General features: G+C 46.6%; 2 long non-coding RNA genes across 3 annotated transcripts; one reads left to right on the plus strand and one right to left on the minus strand.

The window, feature by feature from the left end:
• The first annotated feature begins 225 nt into the window (after positions 1 to 225).
• On the plus strand, positions 226 to 1,417 carry LOC142034703 (uncharacterized). The gene is made up of 3 exons (XR_012651729.1): positions 226 to 417; positions 533 to 587; positions 1,313 to 1,417. It is a non-coding gene; the product is annotated as an uncharacterized LOC142034703 (long non-coding RNA).
• A 154-nt stretch (positions 1,418 to 1,571) lies between these two features.
• On the minus strand, positions 1,572 to 10,416 carry LOC142034702 (uncharacterized). Of its 2 annotated transcripts, none has more exons than XR_012651727.1 (3): positions 9,505 to 10,416; positions 2,789 to 2,856; positions 1,572 to 1,895 (listed from the first exon to the last, which is right to left on the minus strand). It is a non-coding gene; the product is annotated as an uncharacterized LOC142034702 (long non-coding RNA). The 2 variants fall into 2 exon arrangements; XR_012651728.1 differs by lacking the exon at positions 1,572 to 1,895 and adding an exon at positions 2,073 to 2,269.
• Between the last annotated feature and the right edge of the window lie 870 nt (positions 10,417 to 11,286).

An 11,286-nucleotide genomic window follows, 5' to 3' on the forward strand; every position in this document is an offset into this window, starting at 1 on the left:
GCAGCGGCGGGGCAGCGACCCGCTCCGTCTCCTCCCTTCACCCTATTGAAAAATGGGGGGGGGAAGACGAATTCCCCCCCCCCGCACCTCCTTAAAGGATGGAACCAGGGCTGCCTCCCCTCCACCCTGTCTGGGGTGTGTCCCCCCCCCAGGGCAGCCCAGAAGAGCCCTGCCACCCCCCCATCCTCCCCCCCCCCCCCCCCCATGGCACAAACGAGGAGTTCTGCCTGGGAATGGAGGTTGGAAAATTCCTGCCACCCCCCCCAGCTCGGGATTAAGGGGGGGGACACACACCATGCCGGAGAGCGGCTCCCCGCTTTACCCACCGACCCTGCAGGTTTTGGGGTGACTCTCGAGTGTGTGTCCCCCCCGGCTGCGGCCACCTCTCCCCGCACCGCTGCCGAGGGGGATTTTGAGGTACCCGTTGTGCTGGAGCCTCCTTATGGACCGGGGGGGGGGGCAAATAAAAAAGAAGATAAAGTTCTTTTTCTTTTTTTTTTCTTTTTTTCTTTCTTTTTTTTTTTTTCGGCAGGAAGCTCCATCTTTAGACAGGTCTAAAGATGCTAAAACAGCACGAGAAGTCGAAGGTGGGTAAAACAAATCAATAAAAATTCAACTCCCCTCCCCTGCTTTATAGCAGAAGAAGGCAAACAAGAAGGAATTAGGGAGGAGCGGGGAAAGGCTGCAGTTTGCCGTCAAAACAGTGATTTTGTCTAGACGGGGAGGGAAGGTGGATTTTTTTTTTTCCTCTTTGCTAACACAATGACCCTTTGGTTAAAAATTAATTTACAGCACCCTCGCTCTCAAGCCAGACTAACGTTCAACCAGAAGGAGTCCCTAGGATTAAAAAAAACCCAAACTTAAAAAATAAAATAAAATCAGCCGGAGCTGGGGAAGGTTTGCTGGGCTGTAACAAGTGGTGGAAGGATGCCTCTGCGAAGGAGAGGGGCTGCCCCGTTATTTATTTATTTCCCTGGTATTTTTTAAGGAGGAGGGGAAGCGTTTGCCTTAAAAAGGGGAAAAAAAAAAAAAAAAAGACAGAGAGGAAAGGCATGGACAGGTAAGTGAGTGCTGGATTCGGCCTCGCCGGGAGACTGGAGGGAGGCGTTTTTTGTAACGTGTTGGTGTTTTCTAATTTCCCACATGTAGCTTCCCGGGAATACTTTATCCTCCTCATCAGCTGCAGAGGTCTGGGTAGAAAACCGCTAGCTGGCTCTCTGGCCGGGCGAGCAGACTTGCTTTTCTTCCCTCTTCTTTATTTTTTTCGTGATAATTTCAGGCTCCGTCTTCTAAAAAACCTCTTTTAAAACAGAGATCGGAGGCAAAGCCGCGTTGCTCGTACCCCGCTTCTCCACCCTCCTGTTCCTCTGCTGGGAGTTTTGACTCTTCTTTAATCATTGATCCGACTCTTCATCATTAGCATCCCTTATTTATTTGTCTATTTGACTAAACCCACTAACCTGCGCCATGGACCCGGGGATTAGAGGCGTCCGCGTCGCAGCTCCAGCTCACCGCAGAGAAATCCTGCTTGGCTCAAAGGCTGGGAAAACCTTCTGGAATAAATCCTCCCTCCCCCCCCCTTCATCCTCTCCCAGCGCGTATCTAGTTTAAAAAAAATAATAATAATCCAACCCACGCTTTCTACTTACGTGGCTTGCACGATTTTCCTTTCTCCCTCCTCTTTTTTTTTTTTCTTTTTTTTTTTTTTCCCCTCTCTGCTGACTCTCAGAGCCCACCGGTGGGATGGGAAGGAAGGCTGCTTGCTAGACTTGAAACTAAAAGGTCATTTCGAGAGGATTGCCAAGTCCACTTGCTGAGGGGGACTCAACCTTTTCAGGTCGCCATGTGTTTCTCTCCGTCTGCATCAACTTGCGTCCGTCCGCAGCGATGCAGAGCTAGGAAAGCAGTTGTGCCATAATGAGGTACCTTTAAATTTAATTTCCTGTCCCTCCCCTGCTTTATGGATTTCTAATAACGATGTTGAAAACCAGAGAAGAAACCTGTTAAAGTCTCCGGGACAGAGGGCTTGTGTAAATAATTGAAGGTAGCCAGGCTTAATTGAATTTCCCAACAAATGGATGGAATACGAACAAATGGAGTATTTTGTTTAAGGGACCGCCTGGAGTTGGATATATTTCTGTTGCTCATTTCCAGACAATTTTTTATCAATATTGTTCCTTTTTTTTTTCTTTTTTTTTCCAACGGAGAACTCTTGCAAAGATTTAAGTGTAATTCAAAATACTCCGAAATACAGCAACTGAAAGAATTCCTAAAAAGAAACAAAAAACTCCCTGAAAATTATTAAAACGAAGATTTTAGAAATATTTTGCTGGCATGCGAATATACGGGGGAAAATAAATTCTCGCACGAGTTGTTGGACCTGTAACGGTCTTGGCAAAACGAAGGGTTTAATCCAGGGAAGTTAAATGCGCTTGACCGACGGATTTCTTGTTTGACCACCAGCTTGTTCAAAATATTTTGCTAATTGATTTTCTTTAATGACAGCCAACGTAACATTTCTGACTCTTTTGTACCAGTAAAAATGACTTTTTAAGGCTTAGCCCCCAACCCCTCCGCCCAAAGCCTCTATTGCTAATTAAAGGAAGCCTCATTGGACTAACTCAGAAACTTTGCCGCATGTCTGGAGACTAATTAATGTTTTTTCCCGGTTTTGGCGGGTCCCGGACCCCGCGACCGGGCCGGGCTGGGGCTGAGCTCTGCCTTGAGGCACTTTCGGCACCCCCGGACACCCCAAATTAAATTCGGCTCCTGCGATTCGGATGCTTACGTGCTTGCTTGGCTGCCGAGATGGCTTTTCGTTTTGCTTCTCCGCACCTTGTGCATTTCCAGTTCATCCTGCAAAGAAATAGGGAGTTATTACGAGGCGGGCGTGCAGGAGCTCCTGCCGCCTTTTCCTTGCTATTAATTGGAGTTTTCTAATTAACTGGAGCCGCGAAGGGAGCTTTTTTTTTTTTTTTTTTTTTTGGCCTGGATTCTGCTTTTAAGCCCGGGGCTTTGCAGAGTTTGCTTTCCCTTAATTCCTCGGGAAGTGGGTGCGGAGAAAAGGGGCTCTGCGGGGACACGCGTGGGTCATTCCTTGGATTTCCCTGCGCGGGACTAATGACTCTGTCTAATTGTGGGGTTAGTCTATAAAATCAGGGCTCCGGCTCTCCTTGAGCGCAGGAGGAGCGTGGACGGCGGTGAACAGTGATTTCGGGGGGGGCAAGACGGGACCCGAAAATGGAAAAGCAAATCCTCTAGCCCAGCCCCGACGGGGAGGGCAGGCCGAGGGGCTCTGCTTTCAGCCCACCCGTGTCCCCCTTGCCCCGGAGGAAAACTTTTTTTTTTTTTTTAATTTTTTTCCCCACAGCAACAAGTAGCGGGAGGGGAGATGGGGGTGCGACCCCCGGGGTTTTGCTTCTCCCCGCCGAGCCTGCAGAGCCCGACGAAGGGAAGGGCACCCCCGAGCTGCCCCTGAGAGGGGTCTGGCCGTGATTTAAGCTGCCCACGCTGCGGTCTTGCCCCTCACGTCGGGGCAGGAGACCCTCGCTCCGGGCTCCTCCTGCCCCTCGCCTTCCCACTTTCCCCCCCGGGTGGGAAAACTGCTGCTCTCTGTGCCTGCCCATCGCCGACGGGACCCCCCCCCCGGGTCGCCCCCAGTCGGGGCCGTGGCAACCCCGTGTGCCCCGCACCCTTCCACCCACCCGCAATTACCGACATTGCAAAATTCTTCGCGTGGGTCGTAAGAGCCCTACGGGGCTTCCAAAAAAAATGTGGCTTGGGTGGTTTTTTTTAATTATTATTTTAAAATTTGCGAGAATTAAGGCAGAAAGGTTAATTTAATTTTTATTCCAAAGCTTTTTTCTCTCTTTCCTTTTCCCTCCTTTTACTTAAAAAAAAAGGGGGGGGGGGAATAATCCGTGAAAATGTGTCTTCTCCTTGGCAGAGAAACAAAAGCTGCCCCTCCAGAGCTGGCAGCTGGCTCTGCGGAGCGTGGCCGGGGCCACGGCCCTGCGGGTCCCGGTCCAGCCCGGCCAGCGAGCGCCGCCCCGAGGCCACCGGCCCCGCCGCCGCCCGGAGCGGGGAGCCCGGGCACCGGCACCGCCGGTCCTCCCGGGGAAGGGGGGTTAAATACAGCCCCAGGCAGCGGAAGGGCCGTATTGATTATTTATCCCTCTTTTAAAAATTTTTTTTATTACCAGAGCTGTAATGATTCACATGAATTTTTTTTTTTTTTTTTTTTTTGGCAATGGGTGGTTAAGAAATATCACAGCGCAGTTTTGTGTGCCTTGTTGTTATGTCCTTTGGCTTGATGGATAGCTGGAAGAAAGAGAAAGAGCCCACGCCGAGCTGTTTCCCACTCGTATCCAGGCCCAGCCATGTGGAGGGGGAGGGAAGGAGGAGGGTTTAAGGCCAACTTTTTAATCTTTTTCCTATAAACGCGACAAGCACCTCCCGTTTGTAACATATTCTGCTTGGGAATATCCACATGACTCCTAAGGAGCGGACACCAAATACTCCCAAAGGCTAATGCTGATGAATGGGAACTGTGAAAACCAGCTGCTATAACCATATTTTAATAAAAATACTGCTTTGTGAAGATCTAAGTAAGTCACAAAGAAACCCATAATGAGATCTTGAGATTCAGTGCCATTTCCCTTGGATGATCTGCAATAGATTCTTCTATTATGTAAGTGTGTGTGTGTGTGTGTGTGTAATGGATATGTACACATATATACATTTACTGATATATGCTCACGCAACCACTTGAAATCCCTCCCATCCTAGCCTATTAATTATTTTAGCACTTATTCCCCTGACAAGTAGAAGTTATCTTATAGCTAAGACATCCATTTACTGTCTAAGAGCTCTAACTTGTCTTTGATGTCTGAATTTAAAATGTCTTTAAAAACTTTAGCAACAGCCTGAAGGGAAAAAAAAAAAATTCCATTACCTTAAAATGTTATTCCAGTCCACGAATTAAACCTAATACATCACCTACTTAGATTTGGGGTTCTTTTTTTATCTCCCCCCCCCCGTTATTTATTTTAAACCTAATCGTGAAATTAAATGGCACATGCAGTTTTGTTTTTCACGCTTATCTTGAGTGCTTTTCTTTATTTACGTTTTCAATCTGCAATTTAAGGGGGGGGGGGGGGGCTTCATTTCCAAGTTGCAGCAGTGAAAGCTTTGTTAAAATATATTCCTCCTGCCTGTTTTGTCTGAAAGAAAGCTTTTAGTAGGACGAGTTCAAGTGTGACCACGACTTTTGTTTTACAAATTGCATCGGCATAAAAAGTAAAGCAGTAGGTCTAGAGGGCTTTTTAAATCCTCTTTGTAGGAAATAGAAAATATTCGACAAATTTTAAAATTATTATAGGTGTGGTACATGTAAGTGTAGCAGATTGTATATATGCATGCCTGCAACACATATCGCATATACCTACTAGAGGTATGTAATATTATAGGTCCCTCGTGTAGACATAATTGAAGTTTTATAGTAAACTCTAAGTTCTTTCCCTCCACAGGTTTGATTTAAACTCGAACCTGCCTATATTTGTGTATCAAAAAGGAGAGAGAGAGAAATGATGAATTGTGAAATAATAGAAAAATCCATATTCATTTCAAATTATAGCCTATACCGAAGGTGCGGAATCAGGCGATGTTTTTCTCCCTCCGTGCATTTAGAGAGCTCTCACCTCGCACAAAATAAAACCACAAACAACCCCCCAGGCTGTCAATATTCCCCCAAAAAAAGTCTTTCCCCCCAGCCCCATTCTCTTTCAAATGGGTGTTTGGTTTTTTCGGGGGATGGTTTTTCTTTGTGGGTTTGTTTGTTTGTTTTCGGATTCCGCCCTGTCTCCCCGCCCGACCTGGTGTAAACTGTTTGAAGTTCAACAACATGGCTAAGTTTTATTGTATTTCCGGTACAATAGATTTATATACCATCCCATCCAGGCTTTTAAAGGCTTTTCAAATGAAATGAAGCTAAGTTATAGTCAAGTTTCTGGCTCCTCCGTGCATCTCTTGAACTCGGAGGATTTGTTTCTTCAATGAACTTTTAAACTCCCCTAAACTTGCCCTTTCGGGAGGAGGCTATCTCTGCCTATTGTCTTTCCAGCCTTTATTATTTCTTTTGCTCACCCCGTATAGTTATTTAATACACTTGAGGACAAACCCCCAGCTCACAAGGTAAGACATTGACTTTATATTTTATATACATATATATAAATATATACATATAAAAGTGTTTTGTGACTTCACGCGATGGGCTGGGGATGTATCGTCCTTTTTTTTTTTTTCCTAAATGGGAATTTTGGCTTTTTTTTTTTTTCTGCCAAACTTCCCCCGCGGAAGTTGCTCGGAGCTCAGCAAAGCCCCCGGGGCCTGCCCGCCTCCCGGCCCCTCTCCTCGGCTTTAATTCTCTCTTTTATCACCACCCGGTCATTATTTTATAACACGCTTTTCCAGCGCGGGGAGCGCGTTGGAAGGAGGAAAGGACACAATAAGTTCCTCTGTGTTGCTATTTACACCTATAAAATAGTCACAATGACGCTTTTTTTCTCTTGCTTTAATTGATTTATATGTTCTTGACTTCTTTTTTTTCCCCTTTCTTTAAATGAATTACGCTATACTTGCTTTTAGGGGAGGAGAATATGAATTAATTGCTTTTTTTCCGGAACTCACTGATTTAAGTCTATTCTCTGCAGAAAGTTATCCAAACGCTGGCAGGTTTGGCTACAAAAAAAAATCTGGTAATAGTATTTTAATACGAAGTCTTGATAAATCAGCTTCATATCGGAAACGATCCTTTAAATTAGCTTTCCAGAGGAGGTGGGGAAAGAACTTTAGGAATTTTTGCTCTTTTTTATAGCTGCGATAATCGCTTGTTTCTCAAAGTCAATAGCATTTTACTGTTTCCTCTGGTCTATTTGTAAACTATTTGTAAAGTCCTGCAGGAGGGATCCGCTCCAGACACTGTACATAGGAAATCATTTGAATAGTTATTTCGTGCAATCGGAGGGGTTTTATTTCGTCTCTGAAAAGATCCTTTTGTTGCTTTTGTTTCCTAGCAACTGTTTTCTATTATAAAAGTTCAGATTGCAGATGATGTCAAACAAAATGGCCGCCCAGGCGCCTTTCTTGGGAATTTTAGCCTTTGACCCAAGGCTGAACTAGAACTGCTCTGTGAATTAGGTAGTTTCATGTTGTTGGGCTTTTAATTTTAAACACAAGAACATCAAACTACCTGATTTACTCCAGTTATCCTCCTCGGTCTTGTTTGCTGAGGGCAGTTGCCCAGGGAAGGATGAGGATGGGCTGGCATCCCTGTATCCCACCCCCACACACCCCCCCACACCCTCCGGTCCCCGTCTCCATCCCCTGGACCGCACCGGCACCGGGACCGGGACCGGGACCGGGACCGGGACCGGGACCCAGGACCCGGCACCGGGACCCGACTCCTGGTCGGGGGCTTGGTCCTGTTCCCGGGTCCTGGTCCTGGTCCTAATCCTGGTCCTGATCCTGGGTCCTGGTCCTGGTCCTGGTCCCGGTCCTGGTCCTGGTCCTGGTCCCGGTCCCGGTCCTGGTCCCCCCCCCTCCACCGCCGGCCCCCAGTACCGGGCACCACCGGGGCAGGGGTGATGGTTTCTTTGTTTAAATCCCCGTTTGAGGGACCTTTTGCGAGACAACGCAGTCACGCCCCGAATCATCAAGAGCTTATTAAAGGTCTAATTAGGCTGCGGCGCCTCTCAGAGGCTAAAATCCCCCTCCCCAGCGCCAGGCAGCCCCGCGTTAGCAAACCCCTCCGTATGCCCAATAAAAGTTTGTGTCTCGCATAAAAATATACACCTATAAATAGACCCACGGCTATAAAGACATAGAAGTGTGTCTTATTTTAGTGGCTGTGATCGACACCTCCGTGTAAAGGGTAAAATGCGGGTTTAGGGAACACAAAAGAACTGTGCCCGGCTCATGAGTTTCATCGCCCCCATTGATAAAAGAAGTTTATTAAAGGCCCTGCTGCACATTCACGTTTGTCGTTTCGCTTGGCAATGTTTATAGGGACCGGGATGGCGAGCGGATCCCTGTGGCTTTTCCTATGGAAGTAAAAATAAGCCGGACTTAGCCATAGGGGCTGGATATTGAATATTTAGTCACCGAGGAGCTCCTGCATCTCGTAGGATGCCCACGTCTTTCGAGACTGAGAACTGCCAAGCCGCGGTCTGTGCGCGCTTTAAGTGCGCAAAGGTGCGCGGCTGATGCTCATGGCTGGGCATGGATCTGTAAGTTCATCACATTGAACATCTTCAGACAAACCTGGGCGAGGACCAACGGCTGGGAAGTTCACGAAATAAAAGGGTTTAGGTGGTGTCAGAAATGCCAGCAAGAGTTTCACCACATCCCTCCTCTGCATCTCAATGTGTTGCACGTGGGAATATGCTGATTTAGGGAAAAAAAAAAAAACAACCCCACAAAAAAAAAAAAAAAAAAAACCCAACAAAAAAACCCCCAGACCAAAACCTATAAAATCCGTGTGAGAAAGGAGAAGTGCGGAGAGCTCTGCGTGTCAGAGTGTGTGCTTGGATGGAGTCCACCCATTCCACTTTCTGCAAACTGGAAGCCCGTAGAGTTGTGCGTGTGTGTAAGCAATCAGCTCATGGAAGCGATTTTCCCTGCATTGGTGTTTCAAATACGCATAAAAACAAGTTTCACATGATCCAGGCCACGGCTAAATAAGCCTGGGACTGGATCTCCCTTCGAGGTTTGAAGAATTAAACTTTGATACCATATCCAGGCTCTAAACCACCATCTGCTGATACTTTTTGTGGCCGAGGGGATTACTTGGATTTCAGGTTTTTTTCTCCACTCGGAGTGGTAAAAGAAAACGAAAACAAACAAACAAAAAGCTTGTATGAGTTTGAAACTGGGGAGTGCTTTATTCCCGAAACTGTTGATTCTTGTAGGCGTAGAGCCTATCTCGCCTATAAAACAAACAGCCGCTCGCGGGGAGGAGAGGGAAAGTCAAATAGCGTAAAATAACTCGGAGTTTTCTATCTAACTCACAAGCCTTGTGACTCCTTCCTTAGAAACAACGTGCTGCTTGTGCCCTAACTCAAAGCCCTTAAACGGAAAAGGACAATCTGGGAAAGTTAATCATAAACTATTCGGTAATAATGTCCCCATAGGCAACCACTAACCTGCCTTGTAAATGTCTGGGCTTCTGATTTTGATCTCCCTCCTACCCACGTAAATACAGGAAACAAGGGCCAGGGAGGAGAATGGGGGACACGGAGCTGGGAAAGATCAGAATCAGGCCCGGGGGGTCTGTATTGCTGCCTGAAAACGGGAATTGGGACTCATTTCCCAAGGGTTTTGGGAAAGAAGGAGCGGGGAGAGGAGGGTGCGGTGGGCAGGGGGTCCCGCCTGTCCCACAGGCACGGCTGCCTCTGGAGCGGTTTGTTTCTCTTCTTTTCCAAATTAGAAAGATAGGAGTGACCTTACCTGGAGAAGCAGCTCTGTGGGGATGGCTAGAAAAATTATCCTCCGCGTAGTAATTGCCTGGTTTGCGACACGCTGCCCATTTCTGCCCTTCCAGGCAAGGAGCAACTGCGGTTAATGCAACACATTTCCCCCAAGTTGCTCTACCCCTGCCAAGGTCCAGCCTGTCTGATACTACCCCGACCCGGGATGAGTTTTAATTACGGGCAAAAGTGTTGTGAGAAAAGCCTATCCGAAAGAAACTCCCCCCTTTTATTTTACTGGGGCTCACGCTACGGGTTTTCTGGAAACAATTCTATCGCAACTTAATTCTTGTACCTGTGCTTGTGTTTTCCCACCCTCTTCCCCTGCCTTGAGTGGGAGCGACAGATTTCTCACCATCACGGGCTGTTACTTCCCTTCCTCCCAGACTAATGCGATTTGGACGATTTTGATTTTTTTTGGGGGGTGGGGGGGGCCGCCCAGTTATATCGTGGTGACCCCAAAGCAGAGCCAGGGGAATCCGCAGCAGTTACACCAGCAGCTCCCGGGGTGTAAAATCTGCAGCAGCCGGAGCGAGGCAGGCGCCCAGCTATTTCATGGGAGTTGAATATTATTTCAAGGAGGGAGGCGAAAAGGAGGGCGGGGGGGGGGTGGGTGGAAATTAGTCTGGTAGCCAGAATGTGGGTTCCCGAACAACAATCAAACTTTATTTTAACTTTCTCTCCTTCCAGCTTCCCTTTTCAAATGCACATACGCTTTTACTTTACAGGGGAACTAAATGCTTTATTAACTGCTGAGATTACAAACCTCATTTGGAATTGGGGTTTTTAGCCAGAGTATACTTTCGGTCCTTGGAAAATTGCCCACATGTGTAACTTGTTTTTGCTTCTCTTCAGACAAGGAATTCCCCCCCCCCCGCTCCCTCCCTCCTCAGCACTTACGGATTTTTAACAGACGGCAGCATTCAAACTGAGAGCTAGCACAGGAAATGGCAAAGGTAGATCCTTCGGCTTTTAGGCTACAGAAACTTATTTCACTTTTTTTTTTTTTTAAAAAAAGGTTTTACTCTTCAGGAGGGATTTTTTTTTTTTTTTTGCTGCGCTTTCGTGCATTTGGAGGGGTCCGTGACTGAAGTTTCTTTCATAACCTCTTAGACCTGCCTAAATGTATCATTCATAAATTATGTTTGCTTTATGCTGAGGTTTTATTTCTGTTTCCTGACCAAAAAAAAAAAAGTTATTCGCTTGTTGTTGTTGTGATTATCACTATTATTGTTATTATTAGTATAATTTCGGAATGTTTTATATCGCCTAAAATAAACGCTCAGCTCTTTGAAGGCTGGGTTATCTCAGAATCTGGTCTCCAGACTCTCCATAGCCATGAAGTTCACTCTCAGCTTTTATCCTCTCTTAGCTTATCCTTATCGGCTTCCAAACCCAAACTGAAGAAGTAAATATGCCTCAAGTAATGCAGGTTACACCCCGATGCCATGTCGGCCTCTTGGTGTAAAGATCCTGGTGGAACCCCCCCCATCCGTGCATCAGGACAGGGGGAAAGCTCCGCACCCCCAGGTCTCCCCCACCTTCTCCATATCAGTGATAAAGAGGCAAAATCAGCTGGAAGAAGGTGCCAGTTCTAATAAACGATAACAACAGTCTTTAAAAAGTGGTTAAATATGTTTCTGGCAAGAAATGGATCATCTGCATTTTTTCTTTTTTATGCCAAATCTTATAAATCAGTAAAAGGTGGCAACTGCACAGGCTTAAAATCTGCATATTTTGAAAATATTTTGTATTTGGTTGT

The sequence above is a fragment of the Buteo buteo genome, chromosome 9 (genome assembly GCF_964188355.1).
Source record: "Buteo buteo chromosome 9, bButBut1.hap1.1, whole genome shotgun sequence".
NCBI lineage: Eukaryota > Metazoa > Chordata > Aves > Accipitriformes > Accipitridae > Buteo > Buteo buteo.